We start from the raw sequence: 26,702 nt of genomic DNA, 5'->3' as shown, positions 1-26,702 counted from the left end.
TTACCATACCCGTTCGGGCAACCAGCAGTTACAAAAAACGGCTCTACAAAGTAGATGTCGAGTGCGTTGAAAGCAAAAGCGAAGTCAGCGCCATTGCGCGAGTGGGAAATCGGCCCCGAATGCGAATAGCGCAGAAGCTGGCCTGCTTTAGAAACTGCTCTTTGCACAGTGAATCCCGTTTCACTAGCATTAAATGGAATAATCATTGCATGGGATGCAATCCTAGTCCTCAGCGTATTTATGCAACCTTCCAGTATCCCCCGACGGCACAACGACAAACGCCCGCGTACTGTAACTGTCCGTCCCGTCTTTGAAGCTTGGTTTGCGCGGGGCACTCTTCAACGCAACGCTGACAATGGTCCGGCTTAAGCCGCATCATGAAATCAGGCAAGTTCGCAGCACCTGCAGCGCCAGATAAGCAAGCTTACCGCAATTGTGTGGCAGCGAGCGCGGCGGATGGGTGCTCTGGCCATGCGCACTCCCTGGTCGTCGCTAGGTCTACATTATTTCTCATCTGAGCCCACAACGCTTGGGTGTGGAGCAGCGCTGCAGTAAACTTGCTACCCGTAGAACATGATACTGTAAATCACGTTGTTACCCCATGAAATGAGGATATCATTTTATTACGGTTGCCGCCCAAACAGACGAACTAATGCATACAAAATCGGATGAGTCGCAACGCACTATTGAATGGCGCTCTGCGCAGCTGTAAAGAGAAACTTGTATCGAATTTATCACTCCTACCAGCATCTTGGTACGGGTCGGCGACTCAATAAAGGCTATGTTTTGACATTCCGTGACATTCCGTTATCCCTGGGCTTATTACTTAAGGTAACAAGAAGTTTGAGCACACTTTGATTTCGCTAGTGCAGGGAATCCTGGGACAGCTTGCGGAAGGCTTGGCCAGCGCGGAATGCCGAGGCAGGGCTGCGATCAGACAGTGCTTGAGCGCGTTTTTGCCGCGCTAGCATCGCGGCATTGTAAACGGCAGTAATGAACGGCGGCGAGCGTTTCATTTCTGAGTTATAACACAAAATAACACCACCACATTTTTTACTACATTTACAGCAGCACGAATGAGTTGAGTTGATGTGTATTCCCGCCGAACGAGCTATCTATACAAGAAAAAAAAGGCGATGCAGCACTGAGCGAACCCACTATTCGTAGGTCACGCTTTGCTGGTTAGGTGGAGGACGGATTTGCTCAATGTCGCATCGCTTTTTCAATGAGCTCAACAAGAGTACTCGTAATCTCAGTTCATTCATGCTGCTCCCATAAAGAAATGTAAAATTCCACCCAAACTGTGATGCTGTAAACAGCTTTGCTTATTATTGTACTTTTTTGCACTCTTGAAAACAGGTCTTCAAAATTAGGGTATTGCTCGTTTTTTTCACAACCATGGAATGCGCCATTGCACCTCTCAATAAAAAATATATACAGGATGTAGAAACGTTCGACTGTCACTTGCGTTCTTCCATAAATTGAGAGAAATGGCGAATTTATTTAAGGTGAAATCTTTGATGGCTCATACTGTCGTCGACAAAATCTGCCCGCTCGAGCGGCGCACCTGATAGGTAGGCTGAGAAGTGACGTCACCTGCCGCCTAATTCGAAACAACCATCCAGAAGTGTCATCTTGTCTAGCGTTCCTATCATCTGCAATCCCACACTTGGACTCTCTCCAAGGAACGCCACGCGACAGGAGCGATGGTCTACAATCCAAACGCACACTTTTCGGAGAAAGTGTGACAGATACTCCGCTTTTCTTTTCCTGTAAACCAATTATAATTATATTGTAACGAGTACAAGGCAGCGATCACTGATCGGAACAGTTCCACGCAGTGCACGCAGTTTCGTCCTCTTTTTCCTCTGTTCCTCTTTGTCCTCTTTTCAGAGGCACGCGGGATTACCCCCCCCCCCCCCTAAATTCAATCATAAAGTGAAAGTTTGAATAAAAAAAATATAATTTAGGATTATTTAGCAGGCAGAGGCAAATTTCATACAGTGACCTACACCAGCATTTCGCACATTATTTAAAAAAAACAGTATTGCAGTGTTCTTACTCTGTGCCTTTTTTTCTAGATGACAAAGCCTCTGCATGTAGATCTTGGACTATATTACGCTATAATTTGTTGGTGAATGGTACTTGTTACCTTACAGCAAGCTCCATGGGGCTTCATAAGCAATAGCTTCTTCAAACTATTCAATATCATTTGCCGAAATTGCGCAGTGCTATGATGGGCAAGAAGTAGGACATTGATGTAAGTGCTGAAGACATCTTTCAGCATATGTAGTTTCTTATTTGCCTAACCTACTACTGCATTTGTGACCGCTCATGTTTATTTTAAGGTTTATGTTTCTTCAGTGTTTTATTTTCTTTGCTTGCTGTCATTGCTTACTGGCTATGACATTTGGCTGCTGAGCCTGAGAATGTGGAATGGAATGGTGCCTGTGACCTGTCGTTGTAGGCAAAATGCAAATTTGCCTGCATGTTGGGCAGTGCCAGTGCACAGCTTAAAGAACTTTTTGTGGAAGAGGGAGGGCTCTGGAAAATAACCCACAGCCCTCTTTCACGATGTCTCTCATAGTTCATGTTCAGCTTTAGGGTAATAAAAGGACATTGAGGAAAAGCTGGAGCTGGCTTGTGTTATAAATTTCTACATTCTATCCACTAAAATGCTATGTTACAGAAAACGCGAGGTCCTTAAAGATACTAAAAGCCAGAAGTTTTGAAACAGATGTCATTATCAGCTGATTTCATAAGTGCTTCGTGATGCATTCATAATTTAGTGGGCACAGACCCCAGAGGATGGACTGGTAAGCCATCTCACTTTAATGTGGGGATCATGGGGAGTGATTCATACACGCCCTTTTTCAAGAAGCTTTGGAACTCCTGACATTTTTATTTGCTTGTTAAAATCCTGGAAAAAATAACATCGTTTTACTCTAAAAAGCGAGCCTACATGGCAACTAAAAGCGCACTTCAGAGGGAACTGTAGGAGAGAGCATGAGCCTATATAATATAAATGCAAAGTGACAGCCTGGCACGTGACCACACCAGGGTTACAGGTTGCCCACTTTTTCTCAGTTCCCACTTCTCTTGCCCCTATTTAAGTTTTCTTTTTTCAGTATGTAGTTATTTGTTTTCCTAAATTGTACATAATGTTTACGTAAAACTGCTGTGAATAAATGTCTAAAATTGAAACTCTTTGAAAACCTTTCTGGAGGGTTATTTTTCTGGTTCCCTTGTCTTCCACTAGACTTGTTGAGGGCTGCTTTCTTATAAATCAGTTCCAACAAATTCCTCTCCAAAAGGCTCCCCTGCACTTTTTGGTAGGTATACTCAGTCCCAATACATTTTGTAAAGACCCTGAAAAGAGAAGAGAGGAGTGTTATTAGTAATACTATGCCATATGTAATCATGGACCACAAATATGCCAAGGAATGAACAGTCTTATTTTGGGTATAAGGTGCAGTTTTCACTGTTACCTGTTACAATGTAGGTTATGAAAATCTGAGGATTACTATTTAATAGATGTGACAAGATGATGATGTTATTCAGTATGTTTTTTTTTCCTTCAGTATAGCAAAATCATCAGTAGTGTTCAGTTTTGGCATGTAAGTGTGGTAAGCTACACTGTCACAATAAATAGGGATTCTTCTTTTTGTTATGTTGATATGGGGCCAAGGGTGACAAGAACTTGACTTCTAAAAAAGTCTGCAGACTGTGTGAATTTTCTTTTATCTAGGAGACACACACAAACCTCTTCTTGCTGAATATGCTGGTCAGTTAAGCGTAAACTCGCTTGTGTTTTTTTATAGCAGACTGAATGTGCTGCTGAAGCATAAAAATTTTAAGGGTCATGAAAAAATAGTATGTGGTAAAATGTTATGAATACCACTAAACTATAGTGTTGCTATCAAGATTGTACTGACCGAGGCATGTGTTGATAGCTGCACGAAAGAAAAGCTCCTGTGTGTATTTTACTTATGTCACTTTGTGATTTTCCTACATAAGAATGGCTAATTAGGTGAGCTGAGAGGAGCAGTGGGCACATATTTTGGTGAGAGGCCTGCAACAGAAGCGCCTACTAAATTTATTATGGCCAAAACAGATATATATGCCCTCGACTAAAGAAAAGTGAGCAAGCCGTGAGAACCGCAAGAAAACGTACTGGACCTTACATAGAATGTTTGCATTTGCTGGCACTCGAGGAATATTGATCATTCGTTAACATACATGCTCTCTAGGTATGCATGTGTTTTAAAAACTGCTTGCATCATCACTAAAGATGACAGAAAATGGTCATAGTGTTAAAAAAGCTGGTAGCAAAGAGGCATGTGTTACGATAACCTGTAAGATAATAGTATGCCTCGAAGTGAAGGCTCATGCACCTTCACTCTGGCTGCTGCAGTTGAGTTAGTTATATTCCTCTGACTGCAAGTTAAATGAGCAGAACACGGTAGTGGCAGTGTAGTCGATATAGGTTTCAGTGGTCTCCCATTGCACTGCTTTCGCATAAGTACTACCTTCTTTCATTTGATAATGAGTGAGAGTATTCTGAGTGGTAGTAGGCCGTCCGCATGTGGTCAGAGTTCTTGAGTGCTTACTGGTCGCAGCTTTTCACCATACCGCCATGGCTGGGATGCCACGTACCGGGATACCAGTAGCACTGAGGCAACTGAGAACGAAGTGGCTGAGCGGTTAATTGCATGGGAAAATTCAGTGTTATCTATACTTTTAAGCGTTAAGCTGTTGCGTGTGTGGAATCATGCATAGCAATTTTTATTTGTCGGCATGCCATATTGGTTGCGGAGGAACTGCAAACTACCGAGGAAAGTGTTGATGGCTTCTGTCCTCAATGAAATGAAGCTGCTGAGCATAACAAATGTGGCAAAAAACAGGTGGCGTTGCTTCCACCTTGAAATATGTGCATGTTTGTGAAAAAACATTGTTTTGAGGCTTAAAGGTAACCGAAACTATACAAAGCGTAGACCCAAGCACATCCCTGGGAGTTGTGAGGAGGGAGAACTCACAAGTTTTAGGAAATGTAAAAGCGGTATGGGGTGTTCTGGCACAATACTTCTTCAATGCTTTTCTGAACAGCAAAAACCTCTTCATTTTAGGGGCAGAAATAGGGGGCTGCCAGGAGACATCTACTGTGACCATGACCACAACCATTACCTGCTCTACTCTGCCTTGGTTTGCTCTCAGTATTAGATGATTAAGTGCTTAAGAGCACCTTAACCTCCCAGGTACCATTCATAACCCCCCTCCCTTCCCTTCTGGATTTCAATAGGGAAGGCATGCTCCTCGCCAGATTCGTGCATTACATGAGGCTTGATACAAAAATATTCAGCGTTGCACCCAACTTTCCCCTACGGGGATTGGGAAAATATTTTTGCAGGTCCTCAGTGCACAATCACGTGATACATCATTGACATAGCCTATATGTCACGTACCCATATCTCGTAGAGTTTGTATTCTTTTTTTCCTTGGAAGAGAAGCGCTGCTCAGTCAAAAGGCACGATGCGGGGGAATGGGGAGTGAGCGCTAATTCTGTGTGTTCGAAATGCTTTGCTCAGCTTTTGTTCTTTGTTGTGGTAGTTTGGCAGGGTTGCTGATATTCGAGTGACACAAGGACTCTGAGTCTTGAGTCTGCTTCTTCGCAGTGTGCTGCATGGATCTTGCGTTTGCTTTCCTCATTGTAATGAAAACGTGCAAGGGTACTCACCCTATGTGGGGCTGCGAATAAATTTATATTCGACGACAGATGTTTCGGACTCTCAATGGACCGCGAAAATGTCCGAAAACTCGGGCAGTCCGAAAAACATATGTGCTCCAAAAAAGCTGAATTTATTGCCTATTATTGACTTTGAAGTCAAAAAGTCATGAATGCTTTTCTGCACCACGCTCCGCTTCCGTGCTAACAAGTCCGCCTGAATTTCGGCGAGAGTCGTAGTGTCGCCGTAAGCCGACGAAAGGGTTGCGAATGCTTGCATCACCTCAGCTTTCGTCGGCTGCGCTGCTGCAGGTGAGTCATCGTCGTCGTCGCTCTCAGACTCCGCAAGCACATGGCGAATAATTTCTGCATCTGTGAGCCCAGCGCTCAGTTCCAACTCGTGATCCACGTCTGTCAACTCTAAAAACGAGACCGTCGATGAAATTTCGACCCCTGCATTGCGAAGGTCGTCAATGAGCTGCTCACTGCCTCACAGCTGCTCGACGACGCTCTCCTCGTCCAAGTCAGCTGAGTCGTCCTTCAGCGCAAACCGCGCGTGCGGAAGCAATTTAGAAGCGTTGTGGGTGCAACCGACTTCTACGCATCGCCGAGCAAACTAAGTGCTCCAAGCAAATCGACAGAATATGGGTTTTCCCACTGTCGAGGCACACCACCACCACGAACCACTGGATCACAACACTGACTCCGTTGAGTGCCTACTCGCTGCCGCGTTCGACGAAAAAAAAGCTCCTCATAAAATCAGAAACAGCTTCTTGAAGAACTGAAGATGATTCAATTAAATGCGAGCCACAGTAGCCACAGAACGTAGTTCTCACATCAGCACGACCACGGCTAGGCCTACAAGCTGTGCTTGGCTACGCACGTGAAACGCATGGCAAACACAACACAGAGGAACAGGCAGTCGAATCGATCAAGCTAAAAGAGAAAAAAAGCACTGCGGCAGCGAGTAGCGACGTTGTTCCGGAAGCGGAAGCTGCTAGGCAATTAATATAGCCTCAATCCAGCGTCAGTTCAGCTGGGGAGCGGTACGGAAAGCCAGCACCGGTTTCGAGGCTATCGAAGCAAAAAGTAAACAAGATGGCAGCGACACCAGTCAAAATGTGTGGCAGTTGGCTCAGCTGACGCTTGGAACGTCCGAAAAATCGAATAGCCCTCTCTAGAGTGTCCGAAGTTTCGAGCCGCGTAATACATTGACTATAAAAGGTATGTCCTGGGGACAGAAAAAAGCCCGAATAATGAAGCATGTGTAAAGAAGACGAAGAGCAAACAACGCTGCGGCATCGCCATCACCTTCGCTTGTCTCCGGCGCCCATCTCCCTCGCGCTGAAGCTGTGGCCTGCGGCTGGTAATTCGATCCTGCTGCGCCCGAATTACTGCCAGCGCTAGACGTTTCAACCAACTATTAAATCCGCATTTCACATGTCCCAAAAATTGGGTGTCCGAAAAATCAGTCGTTGCCTGTAGTGCTAGTGCATGAGTTATTTACATACACGCACATCACACACATGCAGTTTTGTAGTGCGGAAAAGAAATAACTGTCAAGACTGAGAGCATCTTCTAAGGGCACATAACTGTTGATGTTTGAAATTAAGCTGTGAATTTATACAAGATGTGGCTTAGCTTATGAACAAACAATTTTTCAGCACTCTAGTTGTTTCACATAACGGGTTTATTTTAAAGTAAAAAGGTGACTGATTGAGCCCTGTGCTCTAACATGCTGTGCACAGAAGCAATCAAATCTTTAGTGCTCCCTATCTGCTGCTCAGGCCAAAGCAACCCATACCTTGTTGACGCAAAAGTGACGCATCTATGTTACTCCTGCATATCCTGGTTGGCATTTTTTATTTTTCATTCTACCGGGAGGGAGTGAGAAAAGTACTGCAAGGTCTTTCTCGTCTATGCGGGAATAACGAAAGGGTGCTGGGTGGCTGGCCGTCGAAGCGCTTTATAACAAGTGACTGCTTCAAGCTGTCCTGGGCACACGATGAATTGTGTGTAGGTGGGAAGGGAGAGTGGAGGAGGGGGATCTAGCTGTCCTCTGAGCTAAGCACAGAGCAGTGTGCACGCTTGCTCTTTCCGTAGCAGTGAGGTGTGCGCTGTGATGGCCTGAGGGGCAGTGGAGGGAGCACTGAAGGTTTGGCTGCTTCTGTACCCGTGCACTGGGGTAGGTTTAGTACCCTAAGTTAAGCCCGCTATATGATATAAGGCTGAATCGCTTTGGGGCGTTAAACCATATAAACCAATTGCTATGTGAAACATCTTTTATACACTTCCATGGCTTATTCCAAACATCAATGTTTACTCACCCTTTAGAAGATACTCTGTCTTGAAAGAATTTTTTGCGCCACTACAAAACTGCACGTGTATGAGCGTGCGTGTTCGCAAATAACTCACGCTCTGGTACTCAATATATGCAGCCCCACATACAGGAAGTACTCTTGCACATATTCATTACACTGCGGAAAGCAAACACACCATCCTGGTGACATACTGCGAAATAGCTGACTCATAACTCCCGAGTCCTCGCCTCGCTTTGCATACCAGCCGCGCCACTAAAACTATCGAAACAGAACGAAAGCAAAAAATTGGAAACGCACAGAATCGGTATTCACTACATTCCCGCGCATCTCGTCTTTTGACTGAGCAGCGCGCCTCAGTCAAAAAATTACCAGGGACTTGAGCGACTAAATTAGTGAAAGGCAAAAGTCTGAGTGCCGCATTCTACTACGCAGCTGACACTAATTGGTAATAATCAGTTAATCAATCATTGATTAGTTACTTATTAGAATACTTAATTTGTCGCCAATTAGTAATTGATTAATTATTCAGTAAATGATCATTGATTAACGTATGAACATATAAGGCACGCATTCGTGCATACGCTCAGTGATTGGTCGAGACCTCTATGACGTCATCCCACCTAGGGCAATAAACGCATCAAAAGCGGGACATATTTTATCCATGACAGCATGAGCCATTAAAGGCGTTCGCCCTAAAAAAATCTAGGAGATACATATATGTGACGCACAGGCTACATCATACATGTGTCACGCGACTGTGCACCTAGGACCCGCGAAAATATGTTTCCGCAGGAATTGCGCTATTCAAGATAGCTGATGCTCTGAGTTTTGCTAAGGGTCCATGTAGGTAATTGTGTCCCAACTTTCACCCCGGTCAGTTCAAGGGGCAAGAGGCACGTAGGAGCACAATTACCTACTATAATCTGTATGCTCCTGATGGGCCAGAGCTCCTGTGCCATTCGCAGTGCAGCGTACAGCTTGTGAAATTAAGTATAGTGACAGGAAATCGACACTTCACAAAAATACCTTCACTTGAACTTCAACTCTATGCAGCCCTCAGTTCCTGCTTTTCGTTTGTTGGCAGTTATGGGACCTTGAGGGCTCATCGACTGCCGCTCAACTTGTAAACACGGGACATCATATCATTTGCTCGCTATATGGGCTTTGTTCTGTGGGTTTATCAAGATTTTCACAAAAGTGGATGCAGTGAGTATGCACAGATCTGTTCTCTGAAGCATTGGCTAAGTGACGGCCCAGGTCAACCTTGGTCAACCGAGCACTTCTGGCATATTGTTTCGTGGGTATAGTTTTGACTACCCTCCTGACATCCCAGCTTCTGACACCAAGTATGCATAGCCATGGTCTATCACTAACTGTAATGCTGCAATTGATCATCACATTCTTCTGTGGTGCTGCACATTTCATATTGTCACTATATATGGGAGCAATGTTTTATAACCTACTTAGTGCCGAGCTATGGTACACATTTCAGGACTAATAGCAAGTTTGCTCTGAATGGTGAGTTCCAGAGACAGGGACACACCTTTGGGGAAAGGCATGTTGCGTACATACCTGCAAACACTTATGATTTTCCAGAAAACCAGATTTTTGACCGAACTTTCTGATTGCACGGTCACTGCCATAAATTTTCCGGTAAGGGGCTTCTGCCTGCACATAATGGCTTTTGCGAAACCGGCACTGAGGAGTCAGCAGAAACATCATAATTGCCAGCATCTCCATCAGAGGCCCTACTAGCACCATTGGCATCATTGGCTTAAAATGTGATCAATCAAACCCCACTTTAGCGGAGCAAGTGTAGGTGTGGCTGGCCGCAAACACTGTTGGTGTACTGCGTTTCTTGTAGGCAGCTAATGCAGCCACAGTAGATATAGATGCTTTGCTGGCTTCGCTTTCAATCTCAGCTAAGGGCAACTGCTCGGTGCACTTGACGTTAAAGGCTTTGCCCAAATGTCACGCCATCTGATCCTCCTGCGTTGAACTCAGCCGCATGCCTCATGTTACCAAGCTACTCTATGCCCAACAATGGCGTGATTGTTCTTTTTTCAGAACCATTGCAACCAACAACGGTCGCAGACGAAATTACGAGTAAATCGCTACTAATGGTTTTGCATTAAAAACGTACAGCGCTCCGATGGTGCGGAGAGAAAACTGCGGTGGTGGGCGCGCAGATCAGTTTTGCGTTGGCTATGGAGACATAGCGAGAACACTCGGTGACGGCCTGTGGATATCTCGGCGCACACCTTTAGACATGCACTGCACACTTGTTGCTGCATGTGTGTATGCTCAGGATGTTTAGATTAGGACTCATCGGACACTGCCTAAAAGTGGCAGCCCCACTTTCGGACATTGAAACATCAAACACGGCCCTTCCATCACCCCCAGTTGGGCAGTATTCCCATTTTTTGGTCTATGAACATACGTATCACTATAGCAGTGTAGTTAAGCCTTTGTAACAATGTGAACATTTGAGCTACAGGCATTAATGCCTTGCTTATCATATTAGGGTAGTACATACGTCTTCGGACACGCGGTGCTGTTTAAGCGGCTGGTTCACTCGTTCTGTGGAGACAGAGTCTTCATGTCGTGCTTGTCGTCGTCACTCTCAAACGTAAAAGTGTAGAACAGTCGCCTGGCTTCTTCGGCGATTGCCATAAGGAAAGTGGCAGCTTGAACCTCCTTTGGTGGCTCTCTCAGCTTCGTTGCTGTTGCATACAGCTCGAACTCGTTCTTTCTGACGGTCCAGCTGTGAAAGGAGTCTTCCGTTGTGTCCAGCGGCTTCGGCGGGGAAAGCATCGATGATGCCATGTTTCGCGGACGCTGCTGCGGCGATTTCAACCTGCAAGTCTAAGCTGTCGACACGGGCGACGGGCCCACTTGTGACATGTAACACGCAAGCATGTGGGAAAGAGGAATGGCGCTTTATTTAGAAATGTGCCAGTATTTACACCGGCAACTCTTGGGCTGAGGCATGCGCACTGGGCGTCTCGTACGCACGTGTGGCTGACGATGCACACTGACACTCTAATCAGTAAAATACACGTGCTGACGCGCCTTCTGCTTCAACGCGTATATATATGCCGACCACACAAGAAACAAGAATGATGGCCCCATTAAGAAGCCTCGAGGCCTAATACTTGTCATATTTTAGCACAGAAATACTCCACTTCCCCACCTAGCACGTCTTGAACAAGATACCCGCGCTGAATTCGGCACGTTTTTTTCCGCTTTTCTAGATATGGTCAGGGACTGCTTCCTTTAAGCGGATCATACGTCTGACTAGACATAATTTCATCGAACTCCTCAAGCTGCTAAGCCATGGATGGATGTAGGTTTTCTATCCTAAATAACACTAACGACGTGGGTCTAACTTGTTTCTCTGCACCTACCAAGAACACAGTACATGTGATAACTAAACACGCCGAATACATTTTTGTGCGCGAAATAACAAAGAAGCACTGTTCCCAGCTAGCTTAGAGCATATTGTCACTACTCAAGCCACGACTCAATACAGGGAGCCGTGAAGGTACACGGTACCGTGAAGGTAAGACCCGAGAGTCAGGTTTTCTTCTGGCTGCGATGACAGTGTCCAGCACCAGCGCGCCTCTCGAGCCAACCAACGCTTCGTCGTTGTCGGCACCAAGCACGGCAGTCGCGCGGTTTCTAGGCACGTGGCATCATCCCCCCCCCCCCGTGAAAGAAAAGCATTGTCCCGATGACAAGGTGAGAGGAGAGAAAGAAAAAATAGGTGTGAGGTAAACTGTACAATCACTCAAGGTCTCACTTGCAAGAAGCGCTCAGTCACGCAAAAAGTACGGCTTTAAGCGCACCACAAGCACAATTTCAGGCGGCTGACGCTGAACACTGACGGTCGCAGTTCCAGCTGGAATAACTTCATAATTAACGCTGTTTAAGCGGCGCAGGACTTTATAGGGTCCAAAATACCGGTGGAGCAGTTTCTCAGACAAGCCTTTGTGGCGCACGGGGGTCCACACCCATACTTAGTCCCCTGGTTCGTAGTGGACTTCCCTGTGCCGAAGGTGGTAGTGTCGAGCGTCGGTGGCATGCTGCTCCTTGATGTGGAAGCGGGCCAGCTGACGGGCTTGCTCAGCCTGTTCTGCGAAATGAGCGGCATCGGGTTCGACCGCTTCATCCCCGCACGGAAGCATAGCGTCCAACATCGTACGGGCCTCCCTGCCATATACGAGACGGAACGGCGTCAACTTCGTGGTTTCCTGCGGCGCTGTATTGTATGTGAAGGTGACATACGGCAGGATCTCGTCCCACATTTTATGTTCAACGTCGATGTACATTGAGATCATGTCCGCCAAAATTTTGTTAAGTCGTTCGGTTAGGCCATTTGTCTGAGGGTGATACGCTGTTGTTGTGCGATGCTCGGTATGGCTGATAGTTAAGGTGTCCCGCAGTAGCCGTGCTGTAAACGCCTTTCCTCGGTCAGTAATGATGGTCGACGGTGCACCGTGTCTGAGCACAATGTTTTTCATAAAGAATCGAGCAACTTCGCCGGCAGTACCTCGGGCAAGGGCCTTCGTTTCAGCGTAGCGTGTTAAGTAGTCTGTAGCGACTACGATCCACTTGTGTCCGTTCGAGGATAAAAAAAATGGGCCTAAAAGGTCCATGCACCCTTGCTCAAAGGGTGTGAGGGGTGGTTCGATAGACTGTAACATGTCGGATGGCTTGAGCGCGGGGTTTTTTCGCCGCTGGCATAGACGACAAGTCCGCACGTAATGTCTAACGCTCGGAGAAAGATGTGGCCAGTAATAGTTTTGCCGGACTCGGTTTAGGGTGCGTGTGAAGCCAAGATGGCCTGATGTTGGTTCGTCGTGGCAGGCCAGGAGGATTTCGTGCCATAGATCAGCCGGTATGACTAGCAGGTATGTTTTTCACTCGACGTAGAATGCTTATAAAGCACCCCATTGCGGAGGCAAACGACGACAGTCCGCGAGCAAGATACCGGGGTATTTTAGGATGCCCACCTTCAAGATGGTCAATAATCAGTCGCAACTCGGCGTCGGCACGCTGTTTGGAAACGAGGTCGGACATAGTGACTGCTCAAAGGAAGCTATCGTCGTCGGTGGCATCTGACGAGGGAGGGCCGACGGGCGCGCGGGACCGGCTATCAGCATTGGTGTGCTTTCGGCCAGACATATAAATAACATCGAAATCGAACTCATGCAGGCGCAATGACCAACGTGCTAAGCGACCACAAGGATCCTTTAGGTTTTTCAGCCAACACAACGAGTGATTGTCAGTGATGACACGAAACGGTCGTCCATATAGGTACGGGCGGAACTTGGCAGCGGCCCATACTACCGCCAAACATTCTTTTTCAGTGGTAAAATAGTTACACTCAACACGGGAAAGTGCACGGCTGGCGTCGGCAATTACTTTCTCGTCCCGGTCTTGGTGCTGAACTCGAACGGCACCAAGGCCGACGTTGCTCGCATCCGTGTGTAACTCTGCGTCGGCATCGTCGGCGAAATGTGCCAGGATCGGGGGTGACTGGAGCCGGCGTCTTAACTCGTCGACTGCCATCTGCGGCTCGGCGCCCCAGGAAAATGATGCGACATGTTGAGTCAGGAGTGTCAGAGGGCTGGCCATCTGTACAAAGTTTTTAATAAAGCGACGATAATAGGAGCACAGGACCAAAAACCGTCGGACTGCTTTTTTGCGGGCGGGGACGGGAAAGGCAGCAAAGGCAGCAAGTTTCTCAGGGTCAGTACGGATGCCATCGGCACTTACTATGTGTCCAAGAAACTTTAATTCGGTGAACCCGAAGTGGCACTTTTGAGGCTTGAGGGAAAGGTTGGCAGACCGGACGGCTTCGAGAACAGTTCTCAGGCGGCGCAGGTGCACCGTGAACGTCGGTGAAAAGATTATCACGTCGTCGAGATAAACAAGGCATGTCTGCTACTTAAGACCTGTGAGCACAGTGTCCATCATCCACTAGAAGGTGGCAGGAGCACAGCAGAGTCCGAATTGGAGGACGCGGAATTCATGGAGCCCATCTGGTGTTACGAAGGCAGTTTTCTCACGGTCCCTCTCATCAACTTCAATTTGCCAGTAACCACTCCTGAGGTCAATGGAGGAGAAGTACTTGGCTCGGCGAAGTCGGTCAAGAGAGTCGTCGATCCGTGGCAGGGATAGACGTCCTTCTTTGTCATACTGTTGTTTCCGATAGTCAACGCAGAAATGAAGTGTTCCGTCATTCTTTTTAACGAGGACTACAGGCGACGATCATGGGCTGCTTGAAGGTTGAATGACGCCATCGGCGAGCATCTCCTTGACTTGCTGTTGGATAGTGTCTCTCTCCCGAGGAGACACGATAGGTGTGCTGATGGATGGGTCGAGTGCCTTCATGCCTGATAATCCGGTGTTTAATGTCCGACGTTTGCTGCACTTTAGATGAAGACGTGAAACACGCACGAAACTCCAGCAATAGATCCTGGTGTTGCCTCTTTTCAGCGGAGGAAAGGCTAGAATTGATGTCGACATCGCGTACGGCATCATCCGGTTCGGTGCTAGGCGTAGCTTCCTCGGAAGCAACACATTCGGCGACTTTCTGCAGATGATCGACGTAAGCGATGACAGTGCCACCGAACAGATGTCGATGTTCATTGGAGAAATTGGTGACAAGCACCTCCGTCTCTCTGCCACGAAGGAAGCCTCTTGCCACAGAAACTACCCAAGGCGAGTGAGAGGGAGACATTAGGCTCAACAACCCGGAGGCCGTGATGTGGCTTGTCACAGGTAACTCTGGCGAGGATGCTGGCGCGTGGTGGCAACTACGCTGGCGGGTGACGTACTCGGCGACGTCCTGAGGCCGCTGACCAGGCCGTGGGCGAGGGCTGTCGGGGGAAAATCCTCTAAGGCCCATCTGGCGATAAGGGCACCGCCGGTAGAGGTGACCTGCCTCGCCACAGTGGTAGCAGAGAGGACGGTTACCTGGAGCGCTCCAGAGATCAGTCTTCCGGGGCGACTGGCGCCGATCTGCATAGAGGGGCAGCGGTTCCGCAGCGTGCACAGCGACCTGAGATGGCGTGTAAGGCGAAGGGGTAGGTAGCAGGGCTGGGCGGCGTGTGACATCAGCATACGTCATCGGCTGGGTGAGGCCCGGGGGTGGCGGTGGATCGACTGCACTTACTGGTGGCGTGAGTGCGTTCTGGACCTCCTCATGGATGACGCTGGCCAGAGAAGCTGGACCTGGGGCAAATGTCCGGTGAATTTGCTGCAGATCCTCGCGAACTAAGGTGCGAATAAGGTCGCGAAGGGAGCTCAGTTCTGCCCCGGGATTGTAGTCGGCGTGATCAGTCGGCGGCGGGGCGGAGAAGGGATTCAGTGGCCGAGAAAATTGACTTCATCGCTGCTGTTGCAGTTTCTCCATGATCTCAGCTTCAGCCAAAAACATCGCGACGGTGGTGGGCGGGTTCCGTACGAGGCCTGAAAAAAGCTGATCTCTAACGACATGCATCAGGTGCCGCACCTTCTTCTCTTCACTCATGGACGGGTCGGCGTGATGGCAAAGGCGCATGACGTCTTCAACGTACATTGCGACACCTTCGTTCTGGCGCTGAACTCGAGAGGTCAGGGCCCGCTCCGCATTTTCCCGGCGGTCACTGTTGACGTACGTACCGAGGAGCTGGCTTCAGAAGGCCGGCCACGTAGAGAATGTGGCCTCGCGGTTCCCGAACCACGTCAGAGCAGCGTCTTCAAGGCTGAAGTAGACATTTCGCATTTTTGCAGCGTCGTCCCAGTTGTTAAATGTCGCGATCCTTTCGATGTGAGCTAGCCAGTCCTCGGCATCTTCGAACTGCTCACCGTGGAATGGCTTAGGTGTACGTGTGGTCTGAAGGATGAGGAAGGACGAAGGGGTGAAAGAGACAGTCGTGGTATGGGCGGCCGGTGTCGTTGCCATAGCTAGGGTGGAAGCCAGGGGCTCTTCGTCAAGATGGAAGGTCTTGGGGGAGGGGGGGGGGCAAGCCTCGGAGCCGCCGGCTTGCACGATGAACTGGAGTTGTCGCGAGAAGCGGCCACGTCGGGTCGTGCACAGGAGAAGGGATCATCAATGGCACCTCCACCAGTGTCACGACTCAAGCCACTACTCAAGACAGGGAGCCGTGAAGGTACACGGTACCGTGAAGGTAAGACCCGAGAGTCAGGTTTTCTTCTGGCTGCGATGACAGTGTCCAGCACCAGCGCGCCTCTCGAGCCAACCAACGCTTCGTCGTCGTCGGCACCAAGCACGGCAGTCGCGTGGCGCTAGGCACGTGGCATTATTCTTGGTAGGGTTTGATTTACGCGTTCCAACGTCCCAAAGCAACTCAGGCTATGAGATGCGCCTTAGTGAAGGGTCCCAAAAGGTTTCGACCACCTTGAAGCTTTAACATGCATTAACATGGTAAAGAACACGGGCGCCTTTATTTTCGCCTCCGTCGGAAAGCGGTCGCCATGGTCGGTATTTGAACGAGCGCTCTTGTATTCAGTAGTGAAGCGGCCTCGCAATTAAGGCACTGCGGCGCGGCAAAACGTATTTTAAATGCAAAACAGTAGGGAACCATTCAAGCTTTCAAAGGCCACCAGAACTTAGCCCCGCTGCTGCAGGAGAACGATTAAAAAAGAAAAAGATTCCTATTCTAAGAAATAAATGCAAGCAGCTGGAAGCATGTGCTGCTTTTCGCTAAATATACAGATCGCATGTTCAGCTGTCAGCTCCCGCGATCTATGCGTATGAGGGAATTGTGAACTCAAGGTGTGACGGCTCAACGAGTGTATGTACTGAGGTACAAGGCGTTTACAAGTCAATGCAGTAATGTAATTCTACCTCCAGCGCAATATAAAGGTTATCAGGTACGGTCCGGCATAATAGACCAAGAAATGTTTCGCGGCGACACGGCCGCTTAGTCAGCAGGAAAAATGACGGTGCAATGTAGAGAAATTACTCGGGTAGCTAAGCCTACACGTTCGCTGTACGATTCTCGCAAAACGAGCCATATTAGAGCAATTTAAATTGCGTACGTTACCCTGAAGTGATCCCCTTCAAATCGGGATAGGCTGTACCTACCTTGTTCGCGCCGCTTTCTTCAAAACGGAACAGACTGTTGGATGCTGCCCTTGTACTTATTTTAATGTTGTTAGCCACGATTGCATTCCCCATCGGCTTTGTGAACTCCTTATGACAACCTCGACATCAAATTATACATATACTAAAAGCGTAAAGTGATCATTGAATAGATTTAAAATGGCAAAAATGAGAAATATTGGCAGACCACACATATAATGTCAGCGGTTCACTTTTGTTCTCCTTAATTTATACGCTTTGGCCGAGCATGTCGTGTTATTTTATAGTCGGCCGCTGTGCATTCATCATGTTTGTACTCAGACTCATTGTTAGCTCCGAACGTTCATATTTCTCGCGAGCTAACGTCTATCTCTGTGATGTGCGGTATCCGGACGGCGGAACGAACAGGCGCAGACCGCAGCTCATGGTAGACTGTTTACGTCAGAGTGTGAGCTCGAGAGAAGAGAGAGAGAAAATGCGCTGATGATGATAGCATTGGTGTATGGAAACGAAACCGAAAGTTGTTCGGGATACAACATCACCTCCCGCTTAAAAAAGACACGAAACACACGTAAAAAGTACAGTATGCACAAGGGCAAAAACAGTAAAGTCAGTATTGAAGTCTGTCACGTGGGCGACAATCTCTTACACTTCAACGCAGCGTTTGTCCAGTGTGTTGCTTTGCGGAGGAGTTGAACTTGCTTCAACCACTGGAGACTGCGATTCAGATGTCGTTTCAGCTGGTGCTGGTTCCGCGCGATCTTCAGAAGTAGTTGGATCGTTGTCTGGAAGCAGTTCCCAGGACGGTGTAGAGTCAGATCTGTTTTCTGGTACGCGAGATAATTTAGATGCATTCCAGATGGGGCCGTCGCTTAGGAGAAATGAATTCCGGCCTCTTTTTCTGACTACTTTAAATGGACTCACGTATGAAAACGATGCCTTGCCTCCAGCTTTGGGAATCCTTACTCGAACGAGGTCACCGTTTCGAAATGTTGGGGCCCTAGCACCGCGTCTCCTATCCGTATACAGTTGGGTGTACGACTGCTTAGCTTGCACCCCCTCGCGAACGGGCTTCAATACAGCATTACAGTGTACGTCGCTCCCAGAGGGCATTCCAGCAATACTGAGCAGTGTTCTGGGTTGACGACCATGTAGGAGCTTCGCAGGTGACAAGCCAGTCGTCGCGTGCGGAGTTGATCTATATGTACCGAGGTAGTCAACCAAGGAAGTTTTCAACGGGCGTTTTTCCAATCTCGCCATTTGTATGCAATCTTTGAGCACCCTGCTGAATTTTTCTATTGCACCGTTTCCCTGAGCGTAGTACACTGAAGAGCAACAATGTATAATGCTCCTCTCGCGCAAGAATTCCTCGAACATTTGTGACAACTGCGGTCCGTTGTCAGTTACAATTTTGTCCGGGAAACCCTCGCGGCTGAATACTCCCTGCAGGAACTCAACAACAGTATGCGACGTTACTGCCGGTGCAAATGCAACTTCAGGCCACTTCGAGTGGTAATCAATCAGGCTTATTATGTATCGACAGTTGAAAGGTGCCCATTCAAGAGGACCTACAATGTCCATCGCGAGCTTTTGCCATGGCTTTGTCTGGGAATGCCACAGGTTGCAAAGGCGCGAAAGATGGTTTAGCAGACTTGTCGAGTGTCTGACAAATGTGACAGTGACTTATAGCTTCCTCAACTTGTTTGTCCATTCGAGGCCGCCAATAGAGGTCACGCAGCCTTTGCTTAGTCCTTACTATGCCAGGGTGGTTTTCGTGTGCGAAGCCGGCAAGCCTAGCCTTCAGCACATCGGGGATTACAATTTTTTCCCCTCGAAGTAACAAGCCATCCACCTGAGACAGTTCCTCTCGCACGTCAAAGTAAGGAAACACATCAGGTGCCACGGACGTTTTCGGCGGCCACCCTTTTGTGACATGCCCCACAACCTTTTGCAATAGTTCGTCTGCAGCGGTAGCAAGCTGCAGCTGCTCTTTTGTCGCGGATGATGACACGACCGAGACTATTTCTTCGTCTACGGTTTGATTTGAAGCGCTTTCAATAGGCAGCCGTGAAAGTGCATCTGCATGACGTTTTGAGACCCTTTCTGATACTCGATCGAAAAGTTGTAGTACAGTAAGCGAGCAGATCATCTGGATAATCGAAGAGGCCGACGTCCTGCGCCAGCTGACGAAAGCAAAGTTACCAAAGCCTGATGGTCTGTGCGCAACCCAAATCTTCTTCCCCAAAGGTAGACATGCCAATGCTCGCATGCAAACAAACATGCCAAAGCCTCTCGTTCACCCACGGAATATCATCGTTCCGCCGCGGTCAAGGTTCTCGATGCAAATGCAACGGTGCTCATTTCTTCACCATCGCGTTGCTGAAGCACAGCACCCAAGCCCTTTTCCGAAGCATCTGTGGTGACGATTACATCTAACTCTCGGTTGAACATCTGTATGACGGGACTAGCTGATAAGGAGCTTTTGACGAGATCAAAACTGCGCTGAGCTTCCTCATTCCAATCAAGCTTTTGATTGGACCTCAAAAGCTTTCTCAATGGTTCGACCAAATCAGCAAATCGGGGAATAAAACGGGAGTAGTACCCTACAAGTCCCAAGAAAGAACGCAATGTTGAGAGAACATGAGGGGCAGGCGCTTTCACAACAGCGTCTACTTTGGAAAGCAATGGGCACGAACCTTCCCCACTAACGACATGTCCCATAAAGTGCAGCTCAGGAACAGCGAAAAGACATTTATCATTTAGCTTCAATCCTGAAGCGCTTATATGTTGAAGTACCTGCTTCAAATTTTTGTTATGCACATGGCGTGTCCTTCCTCAGACGATTATGTCATCAATGTAACAGAGCACACCCTTGCAGTCCTTCAACAACAGCCGCATCATTCTATGAAAAGCCGCAGGAGCAGAGGCCAGACCAAAACATACTCTTTTGAATCGAAACAACTCATCATGCGTGATAAAAGTTGTTAGGTCGCGACTCTCCGGTGTAAGTTCAACTTGGTGGTACGCAGACGCCAAGTCAAGCCTTGAAAAACACGGTCCCACCTGCTAGTTGATGCAGAAGTTCTTCCGTGTGCAGGAGAGGAAACGCGTCGGCGATGACAGCTTTGTTAGCCTCGCGGAGGTCCACGCACAACCGAAGCGAGCCATCTTTCTTTCGCACGACGGCTATGGGGGAGACCCACTTCCGACGCAGACACGGGTTCTATTACCCCCTGCGACTGCAGACGGCGTAGCTCCTCGGAAACTTGCTCTCGAAGAGTCAAGGGCAGGCGCCGCAGTTTTGCAGAAACCGGAGGCACGGACGAGCGACGCTTGATGTGGTGCACGAAGTTCTTTACGAGCCCGAGGCCCGTCGAGAAGAGGTGTGAAAACTGATCCTGCAGCTCGGCGGGAGCGAGAGGGGAGAGTCTGCGTGCGCGGCGCTGTGGCATGTTAAAGTTGAACCGACAATGTTTATGCCCAGACTGCGTATGGGGTCGAGTCCCAGCAAATACGTGCCTTTAGTTGTGATGTGGAATAGCACACCGGCTGTGGTTTCGCCATGAACCACGTCGGCCAGAAAGCATCCGACGATTTTTATCTTTTCTCCGGAGTAGTTGTGGAGGGTGACAGCAGGCGAGCACAACGCATAGATATCCGCGAAGAATCCGCGATAATGTTCTTCGCTCAGCAGAGAGACTGTAGCCCCAGTGTCAACAATGAGAGAAAAAGGACGTTGCCCTATCGTAACTGTGGCACGAATTTCTTTCGGTTGCCCATCTTTATCGTTGACGTTTAAAATTGTATTGGCGTTGGCTGTCTCTGCTTTCGGGCATGGTGCTCTTATTTTAGCAGTTTTCTTTTTCTTTGACCTGCAGACGCTTGCAAAATGTCCAATCTTTCCACAGTTGCGGCAGTGTCTGGCTTTTGCTGGGCATGCAGAGAAATTTTCTAGATGGGAAGCCGAACCACAGCGGTAGCTTGTGCCATGCGAGGGGTCGAATGATTCCGTTTTTGTTTCTCGCACGCGATTCACAGGAGCGCTGACATTGAATTCCTCTAATTGCCTTTGTGCCTGTTCGATCTGCTTTCCAATGTCAACTGCGCGTTGAAGAGTGAGGGACGATCCCTCGTAAAGTAAGCGCTCTCGTATCTTTTGCGAAGTTGTTCCCTCAAGTAATTGGTCAAGGATCATGCTGTCAGTTGCAGTTCCGAAATTGCACGTTGCGGAAAGTTCTCGTAGACCGTTTACGTAGGCTTGAAAATTCTCACCGGGTAGTTGCTTGCGCTGACGGAACCGGTGAAGTTCCACCAGGTCGTTGGTTGCTGTTGCGAAGTGGACATTCAGCGTTGCGACAGCAGCATTGAAGGGGTCTTCGTGAGCGCGTGACGTGACACTTGCCCAAGGATCTGCGGTGCTCCTTGTTGCGTCAAGGCTGTGGTACACACGTTGGCCTTCGATTCCGAGGGAGTTCAGAAGTATTGCCTTGCGACGCTTGGGCTGCAGCTCGTCGCCTCCCACCGCTTCCAGGAAGTTCAGGAAGATCAGCTTCCACTGTTGCCAGGGTACTGCAGGTTCGCCTGGCGTAGGCAGGAACGGTGGGGGCGGCGGGTAAGATCCGCCCGACATGTTGGCGAAAGTACAGTTTTCGAAACGAAAAACTATGCTTGAATCCTCGTCGCCATTCTGTGATGTCCGGTATCCGGACGAAGGGAACGAACAGGCGCAGACCGCAGCTCAGGGTAGACTGTTTATTTACGTCAGAGTGTTAGCTCAAGAGAAGAGAGAGAGAAAATGTGCTGATGATGAGGTATGTGCTGATGATGTATGGAAACGAAACCGAAACTTGTGCGGGATACAACAATCTCCACCGCGAAATTCCAGCATTCCGTCGTCTCAAGAGCTCGAGGAACTCAGGGAACACATGGAGGAGCTTTCAGTGTCAAGCGAAGCATCTTTTATAGATGCTGTTGACGTGCCGGGAAGCGAGCTGGCGCCGGCGACAAACACACCGCAGCCTTTCATGCGGCCACGTCCTGACCTGCTGGTTCAGAGCAGCAACAGCGACGCCGCCTTCCTAAATGTGCTGCCGGGAGTACTTGTGAACCGGTGGCTGAATCTGACTTATGAGGCCTTGCTAGGCGATGCCGTCACCTCCTATTTCACGGACGAAGCCACCTGCAAGACCATTGAGGTAACGCCATTGACCGGGATGTATACCTCTTTGTGGTTTTGCCCACAGAACTTTTACGACTTGTACCGAAACTGCAAAATTACACTCTAGCTGTAACGCCTTACAATACCAAGTAAGTTACGTTTCTTGAATGATCATAACATGCTGTCAACCTCCGTTGGCGCAGATGGCATATTTGTGGCCTGGTAGCAACTAAGAGTGGAGAAACGTTAATGAATCCTGTGCCAGCAAGCTATACCTGGGTTAAACACGCGCTGCTTTTATTTGATAATTTGATGATTTAATTTGATAATGTTACACACTCTGCCATTCTTAATAATCTACAAACACTAGAAGTAGGCAGCCACATGTATAACTACATAAGGGCTTTCCTCAGCAACCAAACAGCGACTCTCACACTGGGCTCTCATACGCTTCCAAACATCAAGCTCGGTGCTCGGGAAACACCTCAAGGAGCGGTCATTTCACCGACACGCTTTAACATTGCCCTTATTCATCTCCCAAGAAACACTTTCTGAGATTCCAGACATACATTTCGCTCTTTATGCGGATGACATTGCTGTTTGAGCATGTCGAGGCAGTGACGCCACCATAGAGACCCACCTCCAAACAGCCCTCAACTCTATTGACAACTACGTGAAGGAGAGATGCCTATCATGCTCACCGTCTAAATCTCAACTCTTCATTTACCGACCCAAATTCATACATATTGATAGCCCACCTATCACTCTGATACTCAGAACACAATCGACTCCCGTAGGAACTCAAATCAGAGTACTAGGAATGATTCTCTACTCCCATGGAGCACATTAAGATGTAATCAAAGCAGTCCAGACTCATGTGCATCAAACTACTCGACTCATCCGTCGTGTACCACCTCGGAAAACAGGCCTTCATGAAAGAAATACACTTCGCCTCACACAAGCATACGTTACCAGCAGAGTCGCATACGCTCTTCCATACTTACCCCTCACTATCAAGGAACGTGATCGAGTGAACACTTTACTTCGCAGTTGTACAAAAACAGCCCTGCGCCTTCCTCCTAGTACCTCAACACTCCGTTTACTCAAACTTGGGGCCCAGATTAAGTATGAAGAACTCCGTGAAGCCATTGTGACCGCCCAGACGGCATGCGTTTTGCACGCATCAGCAGGTCGCGCACTGCTTTCTTCTCTACACATATCCCCAATAGGACTCCCATCTAAAGGCACCCCGTTACCTCCTGCAATTCGCTCCAAAATTTTGGTACCCCCCTTCCCAAAAACATGAACCCAGAACGGGATGGGAAACGTAGAACAGCCAGGACGCAAGCCTTACACAGACTATATGGAGAACACCCCAGTGTAGCATATGTAGATGCAGCCACCTATGCAAACACCCATCGTAAGATACTAGCAGTTAGTAACAATCATGCAAAATTTCTCTTTGCTTGCTCAATTCTCACCGATTCTACAACAGAGGCTGAGGAGGCAGCCATTGCGCTATCCATGACATCCACACCCGCTGCGAAAATAATTTCAGATTCCAAAATAGCTATCCTGAACTTTGCCAATGGTTTAGTGTCATCCAAAACCTACCTCATTTTGCGTTTTTGGCAACCCCGACAATCTGTCACCCTTCTTTGGACGCCCACGCATGCGGGCCTTCCCGCTAATGAGGAGGCTCACTCCCTGGCCGGAATTCTTACTTTCCAGGCTGGGGAGGAACAGTATTCCTCAGATTCCGGGGAGTGCCTGCTGTTCTTTCGTGACATTCTTACCTATTACCGCGAAAATAGGAGGACTTACGGATCCCTGCCCCCAATCTTACAATAACACAAGCTGCCCATTGGCGCAAGCTACAAACGTTCACAGCCCCATACCCCATCCTTCTCCACGCCCGCTTTCCTGACCAGTTTTCTTCTTCCTGTAAGCTCTGTGACAAACCTGGAGACTTTCTACACACGTTACTCACCTGCCCCTCATTCCCTAATCCTCCTTCACCAGAGGTGGCCCTAGATTACTGGGAGAAGCTACTCACCAGTACCTGTTAAAAAGACCAGCGCAAGATCATTACATGCGCTATCGCTCGGATAGCCCTACAAGGTCTTTCTTTTGCTTTGTAATATGGCCCACCTTACACGGAGGGGGCTGTCAAATGCCATGCAGGGGGCAACACCCCCACCCTCTGTAATATTGGCAGTAAATATTTCTACCACCACCACCACCACCTAGCGCTGGGTAAACGTTTGCGGCCCGGTGGTGTCGTGGATAGACAGCGTACCAAATTTATTCATTTTAAAAATGATTCTCTAGCTCAAACATTTAGAATTTTCGGCTCCTGCGGATGCTGCACATACGGGTGTGGACAGAACTAAACGTAGCGCCCAGGTCAGAAACATTTGCGGGTCAGCTCAGACTGACCGAGCCGGCCGAAATACACAAAACTGTCGAGCGCATATGCACGCCCTCATGCGGTGTGACCCTCCCATTGCTCTGCTTGCCTTACATTCGACCGGCCCCAATGTAGCGCAAATGATGACATGATCGGATGATCGCGCCCATTGTAGCGAGCGGGTTTTTAGGAATCTTCAGACCGCTATCTAGATACGGCAGAGTCCGCGGAGGGCGGAACTACATTAAGCAGTTGCCTCTCAGCTGTAGGCGCGTTTCCGCCGCGATATCCCAGCATGTTTTCAACTTTGCTGCTTCTCGGACCTTTTCACCTCCTTCCTGCTAGCCACCGAACGTGCGCCAACTGCTAAACCTGCTATTGCAGTTTCGTTTTTTTTTTCTTTATTATTTCTCATGGCATGCATTTATCTCTGCCTTGCTCTCACAAGTCACAGTCGAAACGTTATTTTTCACAAAAGACATATAAGGCGAACTTCAATGCGTGCGCCGCCATTCTGTTGCGTTGAAAACATTTTGTCCCTAGTGTTGTGCATCTCGCGGCTCAGTGCCTCGTACCCACCGCGAGTTTCTTTGTCGCACAGGAGGGCTCGTACTTAAAGATGTGTACTGTCCCTCTGTTGTGTTGAGAACATCTCCGTGTTATTGTGCACCTAGTGGCTGAGTTAATAAGTTTTGGGCGTGGGACAATTCCATTTTGAGAGGGGGCTTAACGGTTCTTGGCGTGGGTGAATTCATGTCCATTTGGGCAATATGGCTTTTGGAGCCAGGCCAAGTCCAATTTTGCAGTTGGCAACACCAATGTATACATAACTTCAATTAAACCCAATATTGCAATATTGTGCATGGACCAAAAAAGTTTCACCCGAGCGCAACTCAGATCATCAATGCTAGCTACCAGCACTACTTGAAGAAGATCAAATGTCAAGGCTTCATTCTTATCCCCCATTTTTTGGTTCCTGACTGCAACACTGTTTTCACAATAGAAACACCGGGAGCGGCTGTTTCCTCTCATTTTAAGTTCACGGACTGTAGAACGTTTTATTGCAGAAGCAGCGTGTTGCAAGAAGGACGAACATGATACAATCATTGCTGCTTGGACGGCGCTTCGCTAGTGCAAAAATAAAATAAAAGGAACTCTATTGCACTAACACAAATCTGTGACGGCACGTTGAGTATTTTTAGTTAGTTTGGTCGCTACCGAGATCGAATTGCGTCCTCGTGGTAATAAAAGTTAATAAAACGCAGGCCATCTTCGTCAGAAGTACGCCCACAGCTGTCTTCGATGAATGGGTTCTGCTGCATCCAGCAGTCCGCTTATTCCGAAATGCGCGTTTGCTAGTACGGCCACGCCCATCTAATGATATCGTTACCGCTGTACTGACGCCTGCCAAATGCTGGCAAGTTGAACAATGGGAGGTTGCGCCGCTGAGGGCGTGATCATGAGCATGCCTATTTTATGATTTTGGCTCACTCGTCTAGGCGGAGCTGACCCACAGCTTTTTCTTGTCCTCAACGCTCCGTTTATTACTGTCCGCACCAGTATACATGAGTTGGAAACCTTCTTCTAAGCATAGACGGAGTTAGACTTTTGACGCAGCTCAGTGTGCTGGCGGTCGAGTCAGCTTTGCTCAGCATGTTTTAGGCATTCTGAATCGCTGCCCAATTGTTGTCCATGTCTTTTCCAATTTTAGGAAACGTTGCTCCCCTGTCCTGCGAATCGCTTCTATGGGAAGACAGTGTGGAGGTGTCTACAGTGTGCGACAGAGCACTTGTTTGTCTGTGCTTGGTTCTACTCCACTAAAGCACGGGCCTTGGTTGGACGACCGACGCTTCAGTACAGCTATTCGGTCGTCACTGGACTTCCAACTGCAACAGATGCGCAATTGTTGAGATTTATTGCCTTTGAACAGCTGACAGAACAGACTGATGGCAACTCCTGTAAAATCAGACTGTTATTTCGATGTTTCTGGCGAC

At 48.3% G+C, this 26,702-nt stretch overlaps 1 pseudogene; it reads right to left on the bottom strand.

Annotated features, from left to right (window-relative positions):
* Positions 1-17,785: 17,785 nt before the first annotated feature.
* LOC146182711 (uncharacterized) lies at positions 17,786-21,770 on the bottom strand (annotated as a pseudogene).
* Positions 21,771-26,702: the final 4,932 nt, after the last annotated feature.

The sequence above is a fragment of the Amblyomma maculatum genome, chromosome 7 (assembly GCF_055883805.1).
Source record: "Amblyomma maculatum isolate TAMU_Amacu chromosome 7, ASM5588380v1, whole genome shotgun sequence".
NCBI lineage: Eukaryota > Metazoa > Arthropoda > Arachnida > Ixodida > Ixodidae > Amblyomma > Amblyomma maculatum.
Note: the sequence above shows the minus strand (reverse complement) of the source record. Positions and strands in the feature narration are given on the sequence as shown.